This window comes from Numida meleagris, chromosome 25 (genome assembly GCF_002078875.1).
Source record: "Numida meleagris isolate 19003 breed g44 Domestic line chromosome 25, NumMel1.0, whole genome shotgun sequence".
Classification (NCBI taxonomy): domain Eukaryota; kingdom Metazoa; phylum Chordata; class Aves; order Galliformes; family Numididae; genus Numida; species Numida meleagris.
The window spans coordinates 994,487-1,011,480 of record NC_034433.1 but is presented as its reverse complement, the minus strand read 5'-3'; the positions used below and the strand labels follow the sequence as shown (position 1 = coordinate 1,011,480).

Here is a 16,994-nt window from a genome sequence, read left to right as displayed (position 1 = left end):
CGGGGCTGAAGTATGCTTGGTGAACAACAAAAAGGGGAGCGTGCAGGGATGGGCACTGACACAGGGACATGCACGTCTGCAAGGAGCTCACCCCAACTGCCAGCTCACACCCCCCAGAGGCGGCTTTGTTCAGGACAGACTGCTTCAAACCACTGGATTTTCTCCATTCTTCAACAGGAATAGAAAACCTCTCATTTCCAAGCACCTTCTCCTCCATGTTGAAGCTCAGCATTTCTCAAGCAGACCTGAACGCCCAGCCAGTCACTTTTAAGCTTCCTGAGGCCACTGGTGTGCATTATCACCCATATGTGTTGCACACTTGCCTGCGACTCCAGCCCTTTATTGCTGGATGTCAGAGGGGGCCAAGCCTGCTCGCAAAATACTGCCTGCAAATCTCAACTTTTCGACTGTATCTGCTAAAACTACGTAAATGCTACTGCCCGGGTTTAGAGGGCCTTATCTGATGGGATAATCATGGGGTAAAGGAGTGGGGATGCGAGGAGACAGCTGGTGAGCTGAGAAAACAGACACTGCGCAGCTCTAGCTTTTTTTGCTGGGTATTTTTAGCCCCTCAGGGCTGCCAGGCACAGCCTTGCTGGAAGCAGGTTTGTTGCCGGTGAAAACGTGCTTTCTTTACTACCTCTCCCCACATTTTGGGATGGCAAACCAGCACAGCCATGCACTGCCTGCTCGGAGAAGCTGGTTTGCAATGACAGAGCCCAGATGCGGAGCAGCTGATGGAGAACAGGGGCTTGTTTTTTTGCCCTTGGGCTGGTTATTTGCTCGGTGTGATGCTGTGGCAAGCCAAGCTGGCAGTGGGATGCTTGGCACTCACCCAGCACCCTCACTGACAGCCCCACGGGTGGCCCAGGGAGCACCCTGCCTTCCCCTCTTATACCAGGGAAAGAAGCACCCCCAGCATCTATCCACGCAGGCAGAGACAGGCTTGTGGTTTTCCTCCGAACAGCTTTGCTCTCATCTCAGCCCTGACAAAGGAAAGGAAGGGAAAAAAAAAAACAAAAACCAAAAAAAAAAAACCCTCCATGGCTCTGTCAGCAAGATCATCACCCCAGCAGGCAGCTGGCAAAGAGGGTTTAACGCGCACCTCGGAGGCAACAAGCTCGCGGAGATTGATCATCCCATAAAAACGTCAGTTTGATCTTTTCCGCTCCTAGAAAATCCTCGTCAGCTGCCCAACCTGCCCCCACGAGAGCAGCGCGGCACAGCCCGCACCGGCACCCGCTGCTCACAGAGCCCTGGGGGAGGGTGGCTTCCCCTCCACGCTGCCCCAGCACCCCACGCCGACCCCCTCCCGGGCCACGTTTGGGAGGAAGAAGGAGGACGATGCTCTTTTGCTGCAGGCTTTTCCTCGCAGCCCTTCTTTTTTCACCTTTTCCTTGTGATTAGATGTGATTATATGGAGCCCGGGGGCATATCCTGACATTTCTGCAAGCATCCTGCTGATGGCTCAAGTCCTTCCCAGCCTCGCCGGAGCTGAACGCTGCTTCGGAGCAGCCAGCCTTGACCCACGGGACCGCTCATGGAGTGGGGACATCTTCATCCGCAGCTCTGCCACAGGGCCCACCTTCACTGGGAGACCTGGTAATTACAGGCTGAGAAAATGGAGATTACTCCTGCGCATGAGACGAACGCGATGCTGAAATGCCCTGGCTTAACAGTGGAAACTGTCATTTTCAGAGATGGAAATCTTTCCCCACGGCGGGTGTCTGAGATGCCTTTGCCACGTGCTCGTGCAGGCTGTGAGCTGGGATGTCACCTCCCGAGGCATTTCTCCCATAGGAGAGCTGCTGCTTGTGGCACGCTGTCTGGACAGGGTTTGTCCGCATTGGAGGCAGCTGGCTGAGCCCTGCAAGGAGCTCCCCACGTCCCTCTCCAGCCTCATGGGCTCCAAGGGCCCCTCTCCATCCTTCCTTTCCTCACCATGCTCAGCACAGGCCCCTATCTATATGCTCCACAGGTCTCTTGTGAGTTCCACAAGCCTTAGCAGCACCATGCACAAACTCAAGCCCCTGGCTTCTCCATTCTGGAGGTCACGTGGGAAAAATCTTCATTTCAGTAAGAAAACCAGCAGATCCAGCCTCGTCCCAGCAGCTCTAACGGTCCCTTACATTTACACCCTCACCTCAGAGGAACCACTGGGGTACACTGTGGCCTCCAGCACCTCCTGTAACTGGAGAAGGACAAAGAAGACCCAATATACAGTGGGGCCCATCTGCTGGTGGCACCTCCACACTCCACACTGCGGCCCCGCTGACAGCAGATACTGCACAGATGGTACTTGGCCATTGCCAGGGACAGCCTGTGGCCAGGACACCCGGGGATAATCAGGGAAATGGGGCATTCTGGTTCGAAATAAGGTGCCAATTTTTTTTGCAGGAAAAGATTGATTCACATACTGAAGGGTGAGATGGTTTTGCACGTGGAGAGTCACCACTGCTGAGATCTGTGCTGTGGGTGTAATTGAGAAGTGGTGCAATGGTGCTTGCCCTCTTGCCCGGTCCCAGTGCCACTCCCTGGCAGGCACTGGGATCAGAGTGGAGGCTTTATGTTGCACACACATGTAGAAGTCACCTGAGGTCCCCGTGACTGCAGCAAGGCGTCCTTCATTTCCCTGGGGACAGAGCCCAGCTTGCCCCTTGCCGGAGATGCGTCAGGACAGGATGCTTGGGCAGCATCCCCAGGGTTCAGACCCTGTCTTGGAGGTGGCAGGGATGCAGGGAGTGACTCTGAAGCATAAGCAAAGGATCCTGCAAGCAGTAAGAAGACAGCGACTCCCAGCATCTTACCTTAATGCTCTACCTGCTCTGAAGGCTTGCCCCAAACCCAAAAAGCTGTTCCCATCCTCAGCCTTTGCCTGCTCCAAGCTGCTAACTCAGAGGAGAAACAGGGAGGAAAGATGTCCAGATCTAGCTGCTTCTTTGCAGTAAGTAAGTGTTAGTATTCCACTGATATTTATAGTTCCCTGTGGGAGGGGAGGCATTACACACAACTTCCAGCGGGTATTTTCAGAAAGCCACCTGCTCATCACCATTGTGCAGAAACACCATTGTTCCGCAACAAAAAGTTCATCAGACGACGAGCCAAAATCTCTGCCACGTCCTCCGGGGCAGACATGGGATGCGTGGTGCAGAGGATGGTGAGCACCCCAGCAGGGGCTGGCACCACATCTGAGCTCAGCCACGTGTGCCAGTATGCAGGATGTTGCTGTTTGGAGAGCGTCACATCAGTCATGTTATGGTTCCTGACTTAATTTCCCTGATTCTGGATGCAAATTGGGCTACCTGTCCCCAACTGACCCAAGAGAAAGGCAAAACCTGCCTGTCGCTAGGAGGAATCTGGCATGGGAAGGGACTGCTGGGGTAAAGACACCAACAGGGATTGAAGGACAGAGCCAAAGGAGTGACACTGACTGCAGCCTGAACTCAGAGTGGTGGCTGGAGACTTTCCGTGATTTCATGTGGGGTTTTGCCATGGGCACATCCCTTCTCCCACTGTGACATTTGCAATGAGGAGTTATTTCACTCAGGAGCCTGACACCCCGGAGCTGGGGCTGTCCTCCTCACTGCCAAACCAGCACCCACGTGTGCTAATTTATTCAGCAACAGGGGAAGAGCTGCCAGCATGAAGGGAGCTGCTGAAATCTGCACGGGGAGGGGGGGTGCAAAGCCCTGAGAAAAGGCACAGAGGAGCCTCATCACCCAGCCAGGCACCGGCACCCATGTCACAGCCAGCAGCTGGGACTTGTGGCACAGACCCGAGGACACAGGAGGCTGCAGCCTGGAAGGAAACCCAACTGCAAACACAACCCAGCGCACCTCCTCCAGACCCAGGAGCATCATCCTCACCTTGAGCATGGGCTGCACATTTGGAGTGGTGTTGAGGAAAAGCCCAGGGAGGCAATTAGTGAGCCAGAGTGGCAACTTGGGCTTTTAATGTGAAATTTGGGAACTACTGGCACATATTCAGAGCTAGCAGCGGGCAGACTGGGGAAGTGCCCAGTGCTGCTGGCTCCGGTTTGGACTGCGGCAGGCTTGGGAACACATCCCTCAATCTCACCCTGTGAGGTTTCACAGCCAATGCAACTTGAATGGGAAAAGCAGAGCTCCAAGAGCATGACCCACACCACTGCGAAGCCTCCAGAGCTCAGCACTTCACTGCCACTTTAGCACACAAGCAGAGATAGAAGCAGTGAGACCCCAAGCCTTCCCTGTGCCCCCCATTCCACATCCAGGGGTTTCCCCAGCTGCATGAGGACACCACTTTTTTCCACTCTCCCAAAACGTGGGAGGTTTTAGTTCTTCCTGCCCAAGAAGAACACCAACGTCTTGGATTAGGCTCTGGATGACCCCAGCCATCTTGGACAATTTGGTAACTAGGGATGTGGGGGCTCCCATTGCATTCATCCCCTCTGCTTTCCCTTCCTTATGTGAAGTGCAGGCTGACACCATTCTCCTCCTGGCTTTCGCTTCAGCAGGTTGTTTAATCAATTTGCTGATGGCAGAGCAAACATTAACCGCTTCTCACCCAGCTACAGACGCTCCCTGGTGGGGAGCGGGACCCAACATGATGCTCAGCTCAGTGCAATCGGGCACCAAGATAACGGGGCCGGATCCACGCAAGGACAGCTCTGTGGAAATGACCTCGAGGTTGCCCTGCAAGGCAGAGAGGATGCAGGCAGCCAGGTGTCAGCTCCTGGCACCGCATCCCTGCGGTTTATGGCAAGTGACACAGGCAGAAGCAGCCGCGCGGGGACATCTGAGGACAGTGACATTTAAAAGGCGGCCAGGGGCAAGGCACAGACACTGGAGCTCTGTCTGCCTCTGTCTAACCCACATTGAGCAAGTACACATCTCCAATCCACCCTCTTCGTTAAACACGATTAGCCCACAGACAGAGCTCGCTGGCACACAGCTCGCAGGCACAGCACAGGGACCACGTGCCGGCCCCAGCCAGGCAGCGCCGTGCATTTCAAGCCTGGTTTGTTACAAGAAGGAGTTTTAGGTGGTGGCTCTGCCGCTGCACATCCCCAAATGTCTTGTGACACTGGCTCGCCATGCCACTGAAGTGGACATCCCAAAGGTGCTGTGCTTTGGGAACCGAGTCAAGAAGGGAAATCCTCATCACTGTCCCTTAGGAGAACAGTGGAATCAGCTCAATCCTTATTAGCCACCAGAGAAACCACACAGAGCACCTCAAAAATACCCAAGCGTGGGAAGAGCTCCAGTTGGAGCTCACTCCTCCTGGATGGAGTCCAGGAGGAAATGGTAACAGCCCGGCTTCCTCCAGAGATCCCAAGTTCTGGAGAAGATGGGGAAGAATAAATCAGGCTCTGTGAACGTCACCAGCTTTCAGCAGAGCCCCGAGGGCTCTGCCCAGCTCCTCTCACTCCCTTCTTCCTCTCTCTCTGTTAACCAGCACCCCCTGCTCCAGCTAACAATCTCCAAGTAACCCATCAGGGATAGAGGTGCCACAGGGCAACTGGTCCCTTGAGATGTCCCCAGAGAGGCAGAAGATGGTGCTGGCACTTTAGGGCAGCAAGGGACAAGTAAGTGTACTCCAACTCATGTCAACTCCATCCCCAGTCAAGCAGAACTGGGAAAGTTTTCCCAGTGGTCCCAGCACCTATCCTGCTTGGCACAGTCCCAGTGGTGCCTTTGTTCTCAGTCCTCTACACCAGCACCTGCTGTGGTGGAGCTCAGCACAGAGCTGTATGAGCAGAGAGTGGGGAACTGAAAAGCAGCACAAGCTTCAAATCGAGGGAACTAATGTGACATTGCTCCAGAAGGCATGGGGACTGTCGTGGTTTGCACTGGGGTAGTGGCTCTCCTTTGTGCCAACAGAGCTCACATCTGAGCTTTTATCATCACAAAAAGCAGCACTGAGCATTAGTTCAGCTCAATTTCCAACTCCCTCCCTCTTAAAATGTCAGCTCCGTGGAGCTAAGCTAACACAGTGAGATCTGTGTCCTTGCCAGTGCGCCCCGGGGCAGCCTGGGTGTATATCCACCACTCAGAGTCCTGCAAGGACAGCCCTGCAGCCCATGCCCTCGTCCTGTCAGCAGGACTCAAGCTGTGCAGGGTCACCCACAAAGGCTGCGGTGGCTGTGGCCCCAACCGTGCCATCATCATATTTCCTTCCATCACCCCAAAGGGCACGAGGGGGTTTCCATACTGATCCCTGAGGGCAGGAAGCCTTAAAATCCTTGGAGGAGGGATGAGGATGAATCTGATGTTGCATGCCTTCTCTATTCAACATAAGCAGCGCATTAAGGCTCGCAAGCTGAAAGGATGCATGTGGAGCTGGGGCAACAGCAAGGTGGGTTTGTGGGACACTGTGAACTCTGTTTTAAGACCACCTGTAAAGGAAATGCTAAGACGTGGCTTGAAGCAGTGATTGGGCACCTGGGGGGAAGGCAGGGCCAGCCCAGGGGAGCTCAGGTGCATGCAATGTACCTGAGTGATGGGAAGGGGTGGAGCCAGGGTCCAGCCCTTCCCAGACCTCATTTAAGGGCTGGCAGTGGAGGTGAGGGGATCTTGCTGGAGATGCCTGCCTACTGGAGGTCTTCTGAAGGTAAGCTGCTTCTTTTCCTTAGTTCTGTGCCCACTGCTGTTGCATTTGAGCAAATCCTTGCTTGCTCCTGGGACCTTGCTGCTCTGCTGTCATTGCTGTGCTTTCCACTGCATTACACCATCATAACCCAAAAGGAGCTTCAGGAATAAGAGGAAGAGTGTACAGGCATCTGGCCAACACAGCGAGGTAGGGAGCAGCACCCCAGGAGCCCTGCAAGGACCAGAAATGTCATTCCCTTCAGTTTCTTTCTACAGGCAAACCAAGCACAGCAGCTAAGATGCTTTTTAGTGAGTTTAATTACCACATTTGCAGGCAGCTTTAAGCTTCTGTCTTCTTTATAGCACAGATTTGGATCCCAGACATCCTGCAGTGCCCAGCTCCGGCAGATGTTAGTCCAAGTGGAGCCAGCTCCATCAGCAACGGCCTAGGGATGGTTCATCCCAAAGCAGCCTGCCTCCAGGACCTATGTCACCATTGCACTGCCAATGCTGCAATGCTGCAGTCCCTCTAGGCAAGACAGGGGAAAACACAATGTGCCAGAGGTTGGTGGGATGCTCATCCAGGCAGAAATGGCTCCAGCACCATGCCCTGCTCTGACCTTCCCAGGCTCAGATGTCCCTGCAGCCATCAGCCCACCTGAGATGACCTTTACCTACAGTGCAATGCAGGGACACCAGATGCACGATGCCCAGGATGTGCATGCCTAACAGACAGAGCTCCCTGAACTTGTCTGCACAAGGAAATAAACCAATTCATCTTATCTAATTTTGGAAGGGGCTTGGGTTGGACAGCTGTAAGCCGTTCCCTGCTGTCACACGGTGAATCAAGGCCATCTTGTTAGAAGTGAAACCTGCTGCTGTGTTTCACCTTGCTAACATCTGCATCAGGGCCTCTGCCAAGCCTGAGGGATGTAAGAAGATGAGGATCAAATCTTCTAGAGACATGGAGGAATCTAGTTCCTGAGTCCTGAGAACTGAATATCATCACAGATTGGGTCTCCCCATCCCCTATGCCCCATGTGAAGCATATGGTCATCCTCTAGTTCCATATGCTCTGGGGAACCTGAGATAAGACAAGAGGGCTTCTGGGTCAACCTTCACCTTGTGGAGGTGAACAGATGGGTTTTCTGGTGGGAATGACATTCTGAAAAGCAATTACACATGAAGACATCCCCAACAGACTATGATGTGCTCTGGCCCAGGGCCCGAGTCATCTTGGGTTTGGATTTTAATTAGGCCCGTTTTGGGTATCTGTTCTCTACTTCCCTCCAGATAATGATTTAATTATTACAGACATGTCTTCAAATTAGCAGCTTCCTCAGTGGATTATTCTGCTGGGATCTCCTCAATTACAGTGCCCATCTCGCTGCCATTTAAAAGAAAAAAGAGGCAGGAAAACACAAAGGAAAACTGAAACTTCCTGGAAAGAGAAACCACGCAAGCACCTGCCGAGCAGGGGCCACTGTCAAGCCCTTCTCATCCCTTTATCCGAATCTCACAGTGGATTAAGAAGCCTAGCTCTGAAATGCACACTGAGTGCCTGCATGATGCAAGACCATGGCTGCTTGTGTCCTCCTGTCACCAAGCCTCATTACCTAGCAGACCACAAGCAGGTGGAGAGCCCAAGAGTGAGAACGAGACAGTGATAAACTGTAAGGTAAGACCCCAAACTGCTTCTTTCTAGTGGGATGGCATGGCTGGTGATCCCTAAGGAGAAGAAGGGAGCCAGAGGACGTGATGAGGACCCCATTTGTTGCCCATGTTGGAGCCTCCCAGCCAGCCCTCTGTTGGGAAGCACTGCAGGGGCAAGGGGAAGGCAGGTGACAGTGGGAGCAGGTAGAAGATAAGCCATGAGTCCTGACAGCAAGCCAGACCTCCTCCTTGGGCAGTAGGACCAGGAAGGGGCCATGCCAGGCTCCAGCAAGGCTCCAGGCCTCAGGGATGAAGGCAAGACAGAACTGCAGCACCAGCTGCCAAAAAGAAATAGCAGACACAGGCAGAGTAAAGGACATGGAACAGTGACACTTCCAGAGAGCAGCTTGACAACATGACTTGGTGCCAATGAGCAGTAACTCACCCACAGAACAGCCACTTTCTGACTAAATCACCAAGAGGCAAGCTGCTTCCTCTCTGCAAGACCCGAGCTGAACACCTTCATGCTGCGAGGCTGCAGCAAGCTCCTCAGAGCCTGACATGACCCCGCTCCCCATGGCATGCCAAGGAAGGAGAGGACAAGCATGTGAGGCTCCCCACTGCTTGCTGCGGAACTCCAGCCACACACCGAGACTCCCTCTGGTCCTTTTCCACCAAAGCATGTGAGCTTTTGACTGCAGGAGCTGCAGGATTTCCCATGCTAGTAGTGCTGCAACTCCCATGCTACAGCCAGGGAAGCAGATTTTGCAGCGGTCGCTGGAGAAGCGCTGCTGCCTCTCCCTGCTGCAATGGGAGCTGGGGCTGCAGCAGGAAATCTCTGCTGGCTCCTCTGTCACTGCAGCTCACCGCGCAGCAGCTTAAACCAGCTGCAGCTCCTGATGCTGCAAGAAGAGCCCTTGAGCGCAGCCATGTGTGAGTCTGCATCTAGAAATGCAGCCCAGGTCTCTCAAAACAAGCCTAATACCCTATTTGTGCGGCTAGAGCAGCCCTCCTCCTCTGGTTCCCTGCCTGAGCACACAAAAAGCAGCTGGGCAGCAAAACAGCTGGGTGATGCAGCCTGTTTACCAGCTAACAGGGTTGGGGGGCAGAAAGCCCAGGCATCACTTGTGTCTGTTCACCTCTCCAGCGGTCACAGGCCTGGGAGAGTTCTGAGCTCTCTATCCTGCTGGATTTGCTATGAGACCATCACACTTGAGAGTGAGTGGGGTGAGAGAAAAGGCTGTGCCGACACAAGCCCTTTCGTCTCCTTTCTTTGAGAAACTGGGCTAAAGAAGATGGGAGTGGAAGTGACACAAAAGAGAAAGAGAGGATATTCATTAACCCGATAAAACCTCCTGGAATAAGATAACAGCAGCAATAACAGACACCTCCCCTCTGGCTGAGGACAAAGAAAGGCTTCCTAGTTATGAAGAACAGGAAGAAAATTGAAGTGGAAGAAAGGATATAATGTCTGACATGTCAGATGTTATTAAAAAGCCTTTATCTAGGGAGAGATGATGAGCGATGAGAACAGGGATATGATGGGAAGCTGAACAGCTGGAGAACAAGTGGGATGGGGAGAAAGCATCCAAGCAGGGCTCTGCTGGCCCCTGACAGCCACACAGTGCCTACGGCAGAGGGCCAACTTCTGGAGGAACACACGGGGCTGTGCAGTGAGGAGGGCAGCAGCCATGGGGAGCCCCATGGCAGCCTTGTCCCATGCAGATCAGTGAGCCCCACAGAGCTGTGGTGAACACCTCTGTGCTTTGAGGCATCCTGTGCAGCATTACCAGCCCTGGGCCATGCTGGCTCCATAACGTGATGTGACGTCTCTGCTCTACACGTGGATGCAACCTTGCTTTCTCAGAGCACCATCAACACAGCCAGGAACCCACACCTGCCAGAATCATGAGCTGAGAAGCAAATTGAGCAGCCCCTCCAGCTTCCCCATGAGCAGTGGGATGAACCCCCAGGTGCTGTCCAACCACCCCAGGAGCTGAGCTGTAGCATGTGCAGCCAGGCAGAGCCCCAGCTGGTGCCCACACCAGGTGAGCATGGCCTGATGTGGCCCCAGCTTTTCAAGGCTGATGGCCAGGGAGAGGAGAGGAGTGTGTGGGCTGGATTGGTGTCACGCAGCATTGCGGGCTCTCTGGCTCCCACAGCAGAGTGAAGGCAGCTCCAGCCCAGGAGGCACAGCCAGAGCTGCTCTGGTTCTTCCAGTACAGACATAACGTCCCTCTCCTGCTCACGCTGCTGAGATGAGCAAGCCCTCCCCAGCCTCTTTGGCATCTTGCAGGCAGCGAAGCGAGGAGATTTGCAGGCAGGAGTGGCTCAGCCTCCCTTGGCATCTCTCTCTGCTGCTTCCCCGTGAGTTGTGTTTGTGGGTAACACCCCCAAGGGGAGACCCTGACACGAACAAACCCAGCGAGTGCTGGAAGCAGGCAAACGCATGCCGAGCCTTGCCTCAACTCTGCTTTAATATGCACGCAATATGGCCAGAGCTGCTCTGAATCTGACAGTATTCACTTTTTGTAAAAGAACAAGCAGCAGCAGCCAAACCGCACACGTCTCCCTGTCAGAGCAAGGTCGGGGCAGGCAGGGTGCTGGGAGCTGTGGCTGCACATGGGATGGACTCTCTTGAACTCAGACCATCATCTTCAGAGCATGACATGGAGACAGCAAAGCTGTCACAGCAGCCACTGTCATCTCAGCGTCCTCCCAGCGCTGCCAGTCTGCTGCAGCCTGCTCTGGGTACCAGTGTTACCAGCACCTGTCCTGTGCCCACAAGTCCTCCCAGATGTACCACGTGTGTCACTGTCTGTGCTTGGAAGCTGCCTCTTCCAGAGGATCAGCCTGAACCCAAGCTGACGGGGGAGTGAGGAAAGGGGAAAGCACAGATCACCTGAGCATGATCTGCAGCACCTCATGCTTTGGGGAGGAGAGGCTCAGGCAAACCCCCACGTGTGCCACAGCTGCTGCTTGATGGAGAGAGATTTCTCTTTCCTCCTCCCCAGCACCAAAACTTGGATGATAATCACTGGATTGTTGCCATTGCTTTGGGGCTGCCATATTAAAAAAAAAAGAGGTTTTCATTTGATCATCTGCTTGTAGTTAATTTAGTTACAAGAGTTTTGCAGTGATCATTTTTGGAGATGGCAATCAGAGCATCTCTGCAAGCAGAAATGGCTATCGTTCCACATCTCCTTTGTGTTTGCATGTATATAAAGAAATTTTGTCTCCTAAAATGAAGCCGAAATAAGCCCCAGCATTGCTGATCACTGCACGGCTCTTCATGAACGCTGGTGTCGCTTTCAAATCACACGTCGTCAATAAATCTAATTCTAACTGCCCTGCAGCAAATGGCATCAGCCTGCACTTTGAGATCTCTCCCACACGTACTCCACTGCCTAAAAATACCAGCGCTTTAATTCTCAAATGACTTGGCTATTGTACAGCCACCTTTTTTTTTCTTTCTTTTTTTTTTTTTTTAAGTATTGCTGCATGGCTCGGTACAGGACATCTGTTATGCTAGGAAGGGTGAAATTCTGCTCTTGAGATCTGGCGTTTAAGTCATGCAACAGCTCTGTCAATCTTCAGGGTCAATGAACATTTATTACTTTTGCTCTGTGTGCGGTGAGGTGTCTTACTTGGGGGTCTTTGGGGAAGCAGGGACCAGGAAGGGAAACTCCTCCCTGATGTCGTACCTCTGCATCATCCAAAATACATCCCAAAACTCAACCCACTGCCAAAGAGATGGACCCTCAGCTCTTGCCAAAGAAAATGCCAATTGTCGCTGGTGACCGTCCCAGGCATGCTGGCAGCAAACCCCTTCTGTACCTGGGCTGGAAGGAAAGACAGCTTGTATCAGGAAAGATGAGCCTGCTGGTCAGGACAGCTTACCATTAAACACTGAAAGGGTTAAGATAAGCCATGTTGTTGTGCTCAATGATAGGGAACTGCAGAGCCCTCGCTCTGCCCTCAGCGTCCCAAAGATGCAGGCATCCAGCACAGCATCGCCAATGAGGAGCCAGGACAGCAACTGTTCTCAGGCAGATCTGGGATCCCATCTGAACCTCCAGGACTTCCACCCGTCAGCTCTTCAGCACAGCCAGCTCTTCCAAGTGGGAAAGCAGCCCCCAGCATTTTGGTTGCCACGGGTCCTTGAGGGTCATTAGGTTTGCCCAGTGTGCTACCAAAACCCAGGTACGGGGCAAACCCACAGCCTGGCCAGGTTTTCCCATGGATGGTGCTAGGATTTCAAGGCATGATCATCTCACCTCAGGGATGCTGGGTTTGGACCCGTCCCCCCATGGACAGGAGAGCACAGACCTGTACACCCTGGCTGTGGGACTGGTTGCTTTGAACTCCCTGGGCAGGCTCCCAGGACACTGAGCCATCCAGGTGCTTTATGAGCTCACTCCCAAAATGTGAATGTCATCTCGCAACCTCACCTGGAGAAATCACACTCTCACAAGGTACTCATGTGTATGTGGGGCAGCGTGGGACCAGAATAACTTCCTCTCCTGGCTGATCAATGCGTGAATAAATCTGCCACAGCCAAAAATAACCCCTGGACCTTTTATCACTCCTTCCTGCAATATGCTTGAGGGGGGGAAGCTAGAAACAGGCTGAGATCTGGTTAGTAAGTACAGCTGCCAGGCCCTGGATTACAGGGAAGATTAACTGGATGTTTGAGGGTGTAAACTTTGTACGAGCCCATCTTTCTCCTCACTGTCTGCAACCCCTGGCACCAAAAGTTCTTGGATAGAGAATAGTACCAGGCACCACCAGAAAGATTAAGGGCTTCGGATCAGGTTTATGACACATATGTTAATGCCTTGGCAAGGCTATAAACACCCTTCCTGACTTTGGAAGCCAGAAGGGCCAGGCTTTGGCAGGAGAGGCTCCATCCCAGGATGCAGCGCACTCACGAGGCTCCTGAAGAGGTAAGCAATGGGGGAGCAGTATGGCTGAGCATCGCCCCTTTCCTATACTCCCACCACCCAATGCCCAGCACAGCCCTTCCCCCTTGGCTACTGAACCCCCTGGGCACCACATTCTGCCCCAGCACATTATCTGCATTGTAAGCGATGCTAGCAGGAGAGGTAAAACCCAACCATAGTTATGAAGACAATTCATTCTACTGAGAAAGGGTGAAAAACAAAGCTTTAAACCAGCAATGTGGGGCAGATCCCTTCTCCCCTGGGCAGTCCATAGTGCCCTGGCCACTGCTTCTCTATCCTGGATGCTGAATGCCAAGAGAATCCCTCCCTGCTGCACGTTTCCATTCAAAGGAACCAGCTGCATGCTGCTGAGGAGGTTGCAGAGGAGGGAGGCACCACATCAAGCAGCAAAACGCCCTGGGAACTGCCCTCTCCTGGAAATCATTTGCAATGGGCAGGAGGATGAGGAAAAAGAGCTCTCATTTGTCGCTTGTTTTCTTCTTCTTTTTTTTTTTTTAATGCAATTAAAGGCAGCCACCCAGCCGGTGCATCCTTGCGTCTGCTAAGAGAAGCATGGAAGAAATTGAAAAATGGGAGCTGAAAAAAAATCTGCATTTCAGACAAATTCCAGCCTTGTCAGTCCTGCAGGATTACCGCACTGGAGACAGCGACCTGTGAGCTGATTTAAAACACCAGGATGGAGATTCAGGAAAGGAAAGACGACTTTGAAGAGATAGAGTCAGGCCCCTCGTGCCTTTGGAGAAGTTTTGGCACCCAGCTCCAGGGTGCTTCCACCTGTGGGATGGAAACCACAGCACTGTGGTGCGGTACAGGGGCAGCCGGGGCTGTTTCCAGCACAACTCTGCACAAAAATGACAGAGAGAGATGAAAACCCACTTCATTCCTTAGGGTGTTCCTCACCATGCGACCTAAACTGATGGCTTAACAATGTCCCCACGAGCATTTCAACCTGCTCGACCACAGCACAAACCAAGTTAAAACCCAGTTATATCAGCGCAACTTTTCTAACAGCAGAGGGTTCTGAATCATTTCACTACTTCTGCTCAAGACCCGTTCCTACAAGCTGCAGTTGTTTCACGTCATTTGTCCCTGCCTCCCTCCCAAATGCCATCTCTTAGGAGAGCACCCAAATGCCGACACGTGGGAGTGCACTGTGCACCCACATGCACACCCACCTCCGGGCCTTTTGGCACCATTTGCTCAGAGTGGCCCTTTTGTGCACCAAAAGCTCCCGAGCCCAGCCAAGGCTTGGACCTACAGAGCACCCATGCTTGGCATGACACTTCTCACACACAGCATCGGTAACCTGGGGGTTGTTACTGCATTTAAAACCACTCTTGGAAGAGAAGACAGGTAAAGAATCCTCCAGTTGCCAGCCCAGAGACCTCCCAGTTCACTTTTGGGAATCATCTGGGGAACCTCAGACTCACCGACGTGGTCTTTAGGAGGAAATTAGTTGTAAAACCAGGTTTTGAGGATTGCTGACGAATCCAGAAGCTTTCTGCGTTCCTGGAAGACACTAAGTGGCACCTCCCAGGCAGTGGACAGACAAATGCCAAAGCTGCTCCCTTGTCCCTAAGAGTGGAGACCTGCACCAGCACCTCCAGTCAGGTCCCCATTTGAGCAAAGCACCCCATGAAGCTGCAAGGGCCGAGTCCCCCTTCAGTTTCCCAGAACCACGCAAGCTACCACCCCCAGCTTGTGTTCAGTCCCCTCCTCACACCACTGCACTCCTCCCTCAGCATCCAGAAAAGGCAAGGCTGGCATAGCAGCCCTCAACGTGGAGGTTTTCAGGGTGATTTTTTACCCCAGGCACCTTCTGAGATCATCAACAAGGCAGAGACCCAAATCTCCAGCAGGTTTGATCCCTCAAGCATCTGCACTTTGCTGCACCAAGGCACAGCCAGACCAACCCCCCAGTGCAGGGCCAGACCCACTTGTGCTCTCTGCAAAGCCATTACACCACAGGGAGACAGACAAGTCATTGAATCCCACATCTGCCAAGCCACAGCTGACCCAGCCACCCAGGAAGCCAAAGCCATTCAGCAGTCCCACCACTAATGCCTCAGGAACCTGTCAATTTGGAACTCTCTGTTGTCCTCCAGTGATAGAGTTCCTGGACAACCTCAGGGCCAGGCAGAAAGGGACTGGAAGTCTGCTGGAAGGGACAAAGTCATCCTTGCACCTGAGCATCACTAGGCACCAGCACCAGTCACCTGCTCCTGCAGATCCGTGACGAATCTCCAGGAAGACCCTGGACATCAGTCCCTCCTCCCAACTGTCACTCTCCCGAGATGCCCACAGGGACCTACGTGTTGCAGCATCCTCAAGAGCAGAGATACCCATGACTCTCAGGGCACTGGAGCCACAAAGACACACCAGCTTTCCATCTCTACAGGCAGCACCACAAGCACGGAGCTCCTAAACCACACAGGCACAATCATCCAGGGACCAAACTCCCGCTGACACCTTGCCTCTGTAACAGCTCGCAGTGCAGTGCCATGGTGTCAAACCCACCAGGAGAACCTCATTCTAGTATATAAGCAGATGGTGGAAAATGAGCTTAAGCGAATATTTTGCCAGCACCTACTTGGCCAAAACTGGGGCGTCCCCAGAAGGTTTTGCACAGCTTTAACAAAACCTATCTTCCTAAGCCAATTGCGGTTATAATGATGCAATTTGCGGGATAAACGAGGCCCTGAAGGGCTGGTGTTATTCAGGAGGAAATCACAGTGTCTGGAGGCAGCTTGCCACGGCTGTACTGAGACAGCATCGGCTGACAGGAGGATAGGAACCAGTGTGAGCACAGCTGGAAGCAGCCAGGCTGGCTGGATGCTCACTGGGCTGATCCAGCCCCAGGCTGGGTGAACATCCACCCGGTGCTGAGCTCAGGACCATCCCCGCAAGCTTCCCCATGAGCTGGTCCAGCCTCGAGCTCGGTGCCAGGCAGATGCTCGAGGGCTGATCCAGACCTGAGTGGATGCTTGCAGGCTGGAGACAACACTGAGGGAGGCAGGAGGACACGGCACATGGAAATCAGAGCAGAAGGCCACAGGTAAAGACTGGTCTCATCAGGATGTCCGCTCATACGGTAGGAAAGCGGGGGCCGGGGGTGCAAAGGGATAGCTTAGGACCACAGTGGGGGGCTGCCTGGGGCAGAATGCAGCTGGAAAAGCAGAGAACTCCCACTCCCCACTCCAGGGTTGCAGGAATTGCTGCCCCCCAAAACCCTGCAGCTGTGGGGGAGGTCTAGCCACCTATTCACCCCTCCTGCCCACACATCCAGTGGGGATCAGGCAGCCCCCAGCTATGGGGGGCACAGCCATCCCTGGGCTCAGATTCCTGGCCTACGGGTGATGCCAAGAGGACAGTAGATCCCGAGGATAAGGACAACACCCCCAGACTCAGACTGTACCCAAGGGAAACAGGGATGCTCAGCACACCCCTGACTCACAGACCCCTTCCAAGCAGCAATGGGGTGGGACAAAGCTCTCCCCAGCCGCAGTACCGATTCCCACACGGCCCTTGGGGGCAGCGCATCCCCACCTGCCACGGCGAGGCACAGCATCCCTAGTCCAGCCCCACCGGTGGTGACAACGGGGAGCGAAGCCCGGCCGACCCAGCCCCGGGGGAGATGCAGAGCATCCCTCGGGGTGGCAAAACGAGGAGGGCTCCCCCGGGCAGCCCCACCGGGTGGAGGATGCAGAGTGGGGGCTGAGCATCCCCTGCCCGGCCCCGCGGAGAGCTGAGCATCCCCCGGGGCGGCGTGGGCCCGGCCCCGCCCGCACTCACCGAGCGCCGAAGTCGC

The 16,994-nt window shown here is 53.8% G+C and overlaps 1 protein-coding gene and 1 long non-coding RNA gene across 5 annotated transcripts in view; one reads left to right on the top strand and one right to left on the bottom strand.

Annotated features, from left to right (window-relative positions):
- The window catches only part of PPFIA4 (PTPRF interacting protein alpha 4), a 46,861-nt gene extending 29,867 nt beyond the window's left edge, over window positions 1-16,994 (bottom strand). For all 4 annotated transcript variants that reach the window (XM_021377173.1, XM_021377174.1, XM_021377175.1 and 1 more), the window contains exon 1: window positions 16,979-16,994. The gene's annotated coding sequence lies outside the window, so the exon portion shown is untranslated. The remainder of the gene's footprint in view (window positions 1-16,978) is intronic.
- LOC110388193 lies at window positions 6,534-11,658 on the top strand. Its single transcript, XR_002432816.1, has 2 exons — window positions 6,534-6,591; window positions 6,933-11,658. It is a non-coding gene; the product is annotated as an uncharacterized LOC110388193 (long non-coding RNA).